At 38.2% G+C, this 9,985-nt stretch overlaps 1 non-coding gene across 1 annotated transcript; it reads right to left on the minus strand.

The window, feature by feature from the left end:
* Window positions 1-9,173: 9,173 nt before the first annotated feature.
* Window positions 9,174-9,276, minus strand: LOC130036241 (U6 spliceosomal RNA). Its single transcript, XR_008794294.1, has one exon. It is a non-coding gene; the product is annotated as a U6 spliceosomal RNA (small nuclear RNA).
* Between the last annotated feature and the right edge of the window lie 709 nt (window positions 9,277-9,985).

Raw genomic sequence — 9,985 nt, forward strand, 5'->3', positions numbered from 1 at the left:
TGTTGTTATTGATTTTGGCATATTTAATACTTCACGGGTAGCTTGCCAGGCTTTGCCATGCAAAAATTGTTTTAATATATGGGGAAATACATGAATGAATATGAGTTAAGCGTAGGATGCAAAACTTGCAGTAGTCGATCAAAAAAATTCTTATTAAAAACAGGGGAGGGGCCCGGAGCCATGGTACAGCACTACCTGGGACAATAAAGGCACCTCTCCTCTTCACCCCCTTCCCAGGCAAAACAGGACCCAAAGCATACTTCTTGGCTAAAGTAAAAATCATCCTTTCTAAAGTGTAAAAATCTAGCTTTATCAATAAGTCATTTATTGATGCCTGATTTTTGTCAGTGTGAGCTTGGTTTATACAGTAGAAACCAAGAAGTTTAGTGTTTCCTAACTGCTAGACAAAAACAACCAACCTTCATTCTGCTTGATTATCAAGCAAAGGCTGTGTGTGGAAAGGTCAGAAGCACTTATTCTTGATTACTTGTCCCCGAGACAAGGTCACAGCTTCTGTGAATTTTTCACTCCCTGGGATATCATAAATATAAGGAATTCCTTTCAACATGGCAAACACCTTCTGGGTCTTTATCCTAACACTTCAGATCCTCATCACGAAGTGACAGCATTCTGACACTTACCGAAAATTGTCCCCAGTGTCAGGAATTTGACTGCATTGAATTCGGTCCCCGAGGACAGGATGACATGTGTCCTTGTATTCTGGTTAACCTATTAGACGTCCACCAGCATTGTCCATTCGAAATGGTGAACAATTTTGATAATAAAAATGAGACAAAAATGATTTAAAAAATCAAATCATATGTTAATGATATTAGAAAGATCAATGGAGAAAGCTGTTTTATAGAAAATTTTCATAATATATCAAATTCTACTCCACCCTTTCCCTTAATTTTTTCCCCAGGTTAAGTACCTACCATAGATATATAATCAACAAAGAAATGTAATGAAATATTTCAAATCTTAAAATTTTTATTATTTTCAAAAGGAAATTTCAAAAAGGAGATAGTATCCACTGTACTATCTCTCTAGTCTAGATATAAAATTCATTATACATTTAAATTTTACCTTGTTACCAAGAATTAAATTGAAATAAGCTTTGAAAGACACTGCTTATCTATTTGGTCATATGCAAACCATTTATTTTATTGAGATTTAAGTGTTACGGGGGAACCTTTTGTGGCTATTTATCACCTTTACTATGATACTTCATGTTTTGTTCTCAATGGCCCAAAATAATCTGTATTGTAACATGTACAGAAAACAAATATAGTGATTGAATATATAGATTATTCTTCAAAACACTTTTCAAATGCATAATTTAAATAGTCATTTTAAAAATATATTCTCACTCTCAGCCAGGTCTTACTTTCTCTGTTGAATTAAAATACTGGTAGCACTGATTCTTTTGTCATCCAGTGAAAAATGTTCCCTTAGGAATGGGACCAATAGTCACTGTGATAAGCTGGACAACATTTCCATACCAAAGAAAAGGACAGCTGAGTATTTTAAATGGTCACATATTAATTACATTTAATAGGCTAAATAAAAAATAATATCAAACAGAATAAAACATGCTGTTTATTGTCCTTGAAATAACTATGGAAGTCTGCCAAAAGCAAAGCTCTTTTCTTAGCATTTATTATCAAATGGACCACTTCTCTGAAAGTCACATTCTAAATTACTATTGATGCTGTTGTGTTTACTGTCTTACCTCTACAAAGACTGCGACTGCTTCTCTGCTAATTGTCACCCGATGAAGTTTCCCATCAGCCATAGTTTTAGAGCCAAGATTAAAAATATCAGGTTCCTGGTGTCTGTCTAGTTTATATGTGATTTGCAAACTTCCTAAAGAAGGGGGAAATGGCATTTTTAACTAAAACAGAATTCCATAAAGAAAAAAGGAAAAAAAAAACCCTTCCAGTGTGGAACCTAAACCTATTACTTGGTGTTCAGTTCAATTTAAATCTAATGTGTATTTATTTGGGCTCACCTGATAATTAATATTTCTATTCAATAGAGCCAGTCTGAGTTGGGGAAAAACCCAGAATCAGGCTCTCACCAGGCTGTTAGAGGCAGAAATAGGAACGTGCAGGTGGGCTTGTAAGAAAACCCAAGACAAACCAGGACTAAAATATGACCTGTGACCACTTAAAATTTCCACTGATTAGAACAGCACTCACTTGTGTGAAAAGGACCCCAGTATAGAATGGCTTTTTTTTTTTCAGATATAAGCTTTTCCATCCTAAGAGACAGTAAACCAAAGAACAAGTGTTTATTGAGCCTATGTCTTCTAGATTATGTCTGTGCCAGGGTTGTTGTAATTTACTGGATTTTGATCTTTTTGTGTACACATCCTGTCATTGTCACTGTCCTCCCGTTGTTCGTCGATTTGCTCGAGCGGGCCCAGTAATGTCTCCATTGGAGACTTTGTTGTTACTGTGTCTGGCATATCGACTACGTCACGGGGAGCTTGCCAGGCTCTGCCATGCGGGCGAGATACTCTCGATAGCTTGCCGGGCTCTCCAAGAGGGGCGGAGGAATTGAACTCGGGTCGGCCATGTTGGCTGCGAGCAAGGCAAATGCCCTACCGCTGTGCTATCGCTCCAGCCCTGAAGGCCAAATTCAGAGTGCCCTATTTTACTCTTAATTTCAATAGTAAAGTTTGTTACTAGTTGTTTTCTCTTGCTTCTGTCCGAAATCAACATTTGGGCCTTTTTTTTTTTTCTCATTCTGGAATAACCTATCATGCATCTGGATTTTATTTGCACTTAAATTGTTCTTCCCTTTTCTTTTTGCCAAAATTCTACCAAGTATGGGTTGTATATTCTCCGATAGTGGGGCTGTTACAGCAGCTGCTGGCTCTCAGGTTATTGTCCTCAAGCAATCAAGATTGAAAGCAATAGATGGAGATCATATGGTCAGATTCAGAAAAGATTTTGCTCAAGGGAAGTAAAAGGAATGTAGGCAAGCTCCCAGATTATGAGGAGGGATTTCAAAGAAGAAACGTTTTCCCTTTTCTAGGTTTTCCTTTTTTTAAAAAAAAAAAAAAAAGAAGTGGGGTGAGGGGAACATTTCTTTATTGTGACTCAAGAATGTTGGCCACTGAAACAAGGGTGAGGACGCTGAGACAATTATCTTCTGTTGTCTGGTCATCTGGAATTCATCCATCATTATCCTGCAGGGCCAAAGTCATTCAGCTTATCTATCAGGTACCACCTTGGTCACCCTTCTGACATTCCACACTGATAATTCCTTTCATCAGTCCAAATCTCTCCCAGTCTATTCCTTTTTGTCCCTATCATTGTCAAAGAACTTTAACCTGGAAAATCAACATCCCATTACTAACTATATGCAGAGGTTCCCATAAAATATTTCAAACTGTAAAGAAAGAAATTTCTACTTTTAAAAAGATTTGTTTCATTCTCCAGTCATTAATTACATAATTTAGGGTTATGTCTGTCATAATGGAACTAACATAACGTAAACATAACATAAACATAAACATAACATAAACATAAACATAACAAATATAACATAAAATAAAGTTACTAACCATTATTAACAATAAAATAAAAGCCTCCCAGAAAAAGATTTTCTAGGGCCAGAGCAATATTACAGGGGATAAATAACTTGCTTCAATCCCCGATATGACGTATGATTTCCTGAGCCCACCATGAGTGATCCTTAAGCACAGAGCCAGGAGAAATTCTTGAGCACAGCTCAGTTTCAGTTTTTTATATCATGCATTTCTATTCTTTGCCAAACTCCTTTCTTCTTTTCCAGTGGGTTGGAGTAACCTTTGTTTTTGTGCTGCACCAGTGGTGCTCAGTGCTTACTCCTAATTCTGTGTTCAACCCTAACTCCTGGTGGGGCACAGGTACTGGAGATCAAAATTTTAGGCTGCTTTCAAGAAAATAATTTTCCTGTTATATTCAAGCAAATTCCATTCTCTGGTCTAGGAGTCACTTTTTTTCTTTAGATCTCTTAAGGTGGGAATGCAGGGTTTAAAAAAATATTTTAAATTAGATTTTATTGAATCACTGTAAGATAGAGCATTTCAACGCTGTTAATGATTTGGTTTCAGTCATACAATATTCCAACACTCATCCCTCTACCAGTTGTAATTTCCCCAGTTTCCCTCCAACCCCTCCAAGCCACCCCTCTCCCCAGCCTGCCTCTATGGCAGGCACCTCTCTTCTCTCTCTCTTTCTCTCTCATTTTAGGCATACAGATACAGATGCTGAAAGGTTTGTATCCCTTTACATACTTTCAACACTCAGTTCTTGTCCAGAGTGATCATTTTCAACTAAAGTTGTCATAATGGACCCTCTTCTATTTTAACTACCCTCCCTCCACTCCCATAACCTTATGGTAATTTCCAACCATTGACTAATCATCCAGGCCTGTTTTTTCCTGGCCTTAGATATTAGTTTCATACTACTTTTTTTTATATCCCGCAAATGAAAGCAATCATCCTGTACCTGTGCCTTTCCTTCTGACTCATTACACTCAGCATGATACTCACCAAGTCCATCCATTTATAGGAATATTTCATGACCTAGTTTTGCCTAACAGCTGTGTAGTATTTCACCGTGTAGATGTACCATAGTTTCTTTATCCAGTCATCTTGTTCTCAGGCACTCAGATTGTTTCCAGATTCTGACTATTGTGAATAGTGCTGCAAAGAACATAGAAGTGCAGATGGTGTTTCTGCTGTGTGTTTTTTTGACTCTCAGGGTTTTCCCAGAAGTGGTATTTCTGGGTCAAATGGGAGCTCACTTTCTAGTTTTTTGAGAAATGTCCATGTTGTTTTCCAAAAGGCTGGAACAGTTGACATTCTCACCAGCAATAAATGAATTCATCACTTTCTCCACGCATCTGAATCAGCACTGGTTGCTCTTGTTCATTTCGAAGTGTGGCAGTCTCTGTGGCGTTAGATGATATCTAATTGTTGTTTTGATCTGCATCTCCCTGATGATTCGTGATGAAGAGCATTTTTTCGTGTGCCTTTGGTCATTCAAATTTCTTCTTTGAGGATGTTTCTGTTCATTTCTTCTCTCTCTTTTTTTTTGATGGATGTGGATTTTTTTTCTTGTAAAGTTCTACCAGTGCCTTGTATTCTTTAATATTAATCTGTTATCAGATAGGTATTGCTGTCTTTGTATCTTAGTCACTGTTTCTTTTGAGGTACAGATGTTTCTTAGTTTAATATAGTCCCATATGTTAATCTTTGCTTCCAATGTACTTGATCAGTGATGTTTCATCTTTGAAGATGCCTTTAGCGTCAATGTCTTAGAGTATTTTGCCTATGTTTTCTTCCATGTACCTTATGGACTCAGGTCTGATGTTGAGATTGTTGATCCATTTGATCTGACTTTTGTGCATGGTGGTAGAGGTCAGAGTTCATTTTATTTTACATGTAGCAGTCCAGTTTTCTCAGCACCATTTATTAAAGAGACTTTCCTTGGGGCCAGAGTGATAGTACAGTGGGTACGGCATTTACCTTGCACGCAGCCAACCTGGGCTTCAGCCAACCTTGGTTCGATCCCTGCTGTCCCATATGGTCCCCCAAGCACTGACAGGAGTAATTCCTGAGTGCAGAGCAAGAAGTAACCCCTGAGCATTACTGGATCTGACCAAAAAATTAAAAAATGGGCTTTTCTTATTCCAGTTCATATATCTTGTTCCCTTATCAAAGATTATGTGACATTATATTTGAGTTCTGTACCAGGATATTCAGCTTTATTTTATTGGTCCGTAGGTCTGTCTTTATTGCAATGCCATGCTGTTTTTAATTAATACTGCTATATATGTAGTACAGTTTGAAGTTAGAGAAGCTGATGCCTCCCATCTTTTTTTCAAAGGATTACTTTAGCTATTCATGGGGGTTTATTGCGCCATAAAAATTTCAGGAGTGTTTGATCAATTTCTTTGAAAAATGTCATGGGTATCCTTATAGGCACAACATTGAATCTATATAATACTTTGTGGAATATTGCCATTTTGACAATGTTAAATCCATCCAATCCATGAGCAGAGGCTGTATTTACATTTCCTATATCCTTTTTTATTTTTTGAAGTAGTGTTTTGTAGTTTTCTTTGTACACGTTCTTTATCTCCTTAGTTAAGGTGATTCCAAGGTACTTGATTTTCTGTGGCAGAACTGTGAATCAGATTTTTTTAATATCACCTTCTTCTCATTCATTCTTTGCATATATGAAAGCCATGGACTTTTGGGTACTGATTTTATAACCTGCTAATCCATATACAACTCTATTATTCCTAGGAGCTTTTTGGTAGAGACTTTAGGGTTCTCTGAGTATAGTATCATGTCATCTGCAAATAGTGAGAGCTTGATTTCTTTCTTTCCTATCTGGATATCCTTAAGATCTTTTTTCTTTCCTAATTGCTATGGCGAATTCTTCCAGTTGAATAGAACTGGAAAGAGTCAGCAACCTTGTCTTGTTCCTGATCTTAGAGGGAAGGCTTTTAGTTTTTCACCATTGAGAAAAATGTTTCCTGTGGGCTTGTGGTAGATGTCTTGGCTGTATTGAGGAAAGTTCCTTCAATTCTCATTTTGTAAAGAATTTTTATCATGAATGGGTGCTGAAAATTGTCAAAAGCTTTTCCTGCACCTATTGGTATGATCATATAGTTTTTATCTTTTCTTGTGTTGGTATGTGTAATATGTTGATTGACTTGTGAATGTTAAACCATCCTTGCATCCCCAGGATGAATCCTACTTGATCACAGTGTATGATCTTTTTGATAAGTCACTGGATTCTATTTGCTAAAGTTTTTTTTGAGAATCTTTGTGTCTGTGTTCATCAGGGATATCCATCTGAGATTTTCTTTTTTGTGGAATCTCTGTCTGCTTTGGGTGTCAGGGTGATATTTGCCTCATAAAAACTGGGAGTGTTTCTCTTTCTTCAAATCTCCTGGAAAAGCTTGAAAAATATTGGCAATAGGTCCTTTTAAAACATTTGAAAGAATTCCATCTGGGTCTGTGCTTTTGTTTTTGGGAAGGCTTTTGAGTATCATTTCTATTTCCTTGACAGTAATAGATTTGTTCAGGTATTCCAAATCTTCTTGGTCCAGCCTTGGGAGGTAATAAAAATCCAGGAATTTATGTATTTCTTTAAGGTTTTCTTGTGGGTTTTTTGCCTTTTTGGGGGGGTCACACCCAGCGAAGCTCAGGGGTCACTCCTGGCTCTGCACTCAGGAATCACTCCTGGCAATGCTTGGGGGACAATATAGGATGCCAGGGATCGAACCCTGGTCAGCCGCATGCAAGGCAAACACCCTACCCGCTGTGCTGTCGCTCCGTTTTGTGTCATAAAGGTTTTTACTTTTGTGTCATAAAGATTTTCAAAGTAGTCTCTATGAATTTCTGAAGTTTCTGTTGTGATGTCCCCCTTTGCATCTCTAATGCAGTTTATTAGGTTTCTCTCTCAGTTTCTTTGTGAGTCTTGCTAGTGGCTTTTTTTTTTAATTTTATTGAATCACCGTGAGATAGTTACAGGCTTTCATGTTTGGGTTACAGTCACACAACGATTAAACACCCATTCCTCCACCAGTGCACATTCCCCACCACCAATATCCCCGGTATAACCCCCCTTTCCTACCCTCCCCCTGCCTCAGTGGCAGACAGTATTCCCCATACTCTCTCTCTACTTTTGCACATTATGGTTTGCAGTACAGACACTGAGAGTTTATCATGTTTGGTCCATTATCTACTTTCTGCACACATCTCCCATCCTGATAGATTCCTCCAGCCATCTTTTTCTTAGTGATCCCTTCTCTATTCCAGCTGCTTTCTCCCCTTTGCTCATGAGGCAGGCTTCCAGCTATGGAGCAATCTACCTGTCCCGTGTATCTACTATCCTAAGGTGTCAGCCTCATGTTATGTTGTTTTATACTCCACAACTAAGTGCAGTCCTTCTATGTCTGTCCCTCTCTTTCTGACTCATTTCACTTAGCATGATACTCTCTATGTCTATCCATTTATAAGCAAAGTTCATGACTTCCTCTCAGCTGACAGCTGCATAGTATTCTACTGTGTAGATGTACCAAAGTTTCTTTAACCAGCCATCTGTTTTAGGGCACTTTGGGTTGTTACCAGATTTTGGCTATTGTCAACAGTGCTGCAATGAACACATAGGTACAGATGTCATATCACTGTGCTTTTTTGCATTCTCAGGATATATTCCTAGAAGTGGTATTGATCTTGTTTATTTTCTCAAAGAACTAAACCCTGATTTTGTTGATCTTTTGATTTTTTTTTTTTTAGTGTGTGTGTTGGGGCGGGGGGGAAGGGGAGATTCCAACTTATTTATTTATTTATTTATTTTGCTTTTTGGGTCACACCCGGATATGCACAGGGGTTACTCCTGGCTCATTCACTCAGGAATTACTCCTGGTGGTGCTCGGGAGAACATATGGGATGCTGGGAATCGAACCCGGGTCGGCCGCCTGCAAGGCAAACGCCCTACTCGCCCTACCTGGTGTGCTATTGCTCCAGCCCCCAACTTATTTATTTTTGCTTTAAATTTTATTATTTACTTTCTCCTGCCTGGTTTAGACTCCTTTTATTGGTCATTTCCCAAGATCTTAAACTGTGAGATTAAGTTATTGATGTGGGCGTTTTTTCCTTTCTGATGAATACTTCCAGAACTTATAAGCTTTTCTCTTAACACACTCTTGCTGTGTCCCACAGTTCTGGTGGTTCACTCTCATTTGTTTCCAGAGATCTTTCGATTTCTTTTTTGATTTCCTCTCTAACCCACTGATTGTTCTGTAGTAAGCTGTTTAATTTTCAGATGTTTGATTTGATTCTCTGCTTCTGTGTGTGATTCTTCTATTTTCAGTGCATCAATGGTCTGAAAAGATAGTAGATATAGTTTCTACCCTCTTAATTTTATGGAGGTATGTCTTGTGCTCCAGTATGTGTTCTATCTTGGAGAATGTCCCATTTGCACTGGAGTATAATGTGTATTCAGCTTTTTTTTTCTGGTTTCCAACTATAATTGGTTGATATTTATTTTTTATGGGTTTCTTGTTGAAGTATAAAACATTGTTTTCGACATAACAGTCAAAGGACCCTTGAGTTAGCTACTTTTATAGAACAGCTTGGTTATTGATATGCCAAGAATAAAAATATGGAATGCTTCATGAATTTGTCATCCTTGTGCAGGGGCCATGCTAATCTTCTCTGTATCATTCCAATTTTAGTATATGTGCTGCTGAAGCGAGCACTGTATTCAGCTTTTTGAGGATGAAAAGTTCTGTATATATCTACTAACCCCCTCTTACATTTCTTCCCTCAAATATACTGTCTTCTTGCTGAGGTTTAGTCTGGTTGATCTATTGAGAGGTGACAAAACAGTGTTGAAGTTTTCAACTAATATGTTGCTCTCAATGTCTTTCTTCAAGTCAATTAGCAGTTGTTTCAAGTATTTTGCTGGTCTCTCATTTGATGCATGTCAGGCAGGGCATTTGCCTTGCATGTGGCCCGGTCGGCTGACCCAGGTTTGATTCATTCACCCCTCTCGGAGAGCCTGGCAAGCTACCTAGAGTATCTCGCCCGCATGGCAAAGCCTGGAAAGCTATCCGTGACATATTCGATAAGCCAAACACAGTAACAAGTGTCATAATGGGGTCGTTACTGGGCCCACTCGAGCAAATTGATGAACAATGGGAGGACAGTGACAGTGACATTTAGGAGTGTGAGTTCTTCCTGTTATACCGATCCTTGATGATTAAGAAATGACATTCACTCTCTCTTATAACCTTCAGCCTGGTCTATGCATTCTTTTACCAGTACAGATACCCTGGCTTTGGTGTGGGGTTTGTTTGGTTGAAAAATTGTTTCCCAGCCTTTGAATTTGAGTGTGTATTTGATTTGATAGTTCAGATATGTTTCTTGTATGCATCAGAATGTTGCGTTCAATTTTCTAATCCATCC

Source organism: Sorex fumeus, unplaced genomic scaffold (assembly GCF_029834395.1).
Source record: "Sorex fumeus unplaced genomic scaffold, SorFum_2.1 ptg000063l, whole genome shotgun sequence".
Classification (NCBI taxonomy): Eukaryota; Metazoa; Chordata; class Mammalia; order Eulipotyphla; family Soricidae; genus Sorex; species Sorex fumeus.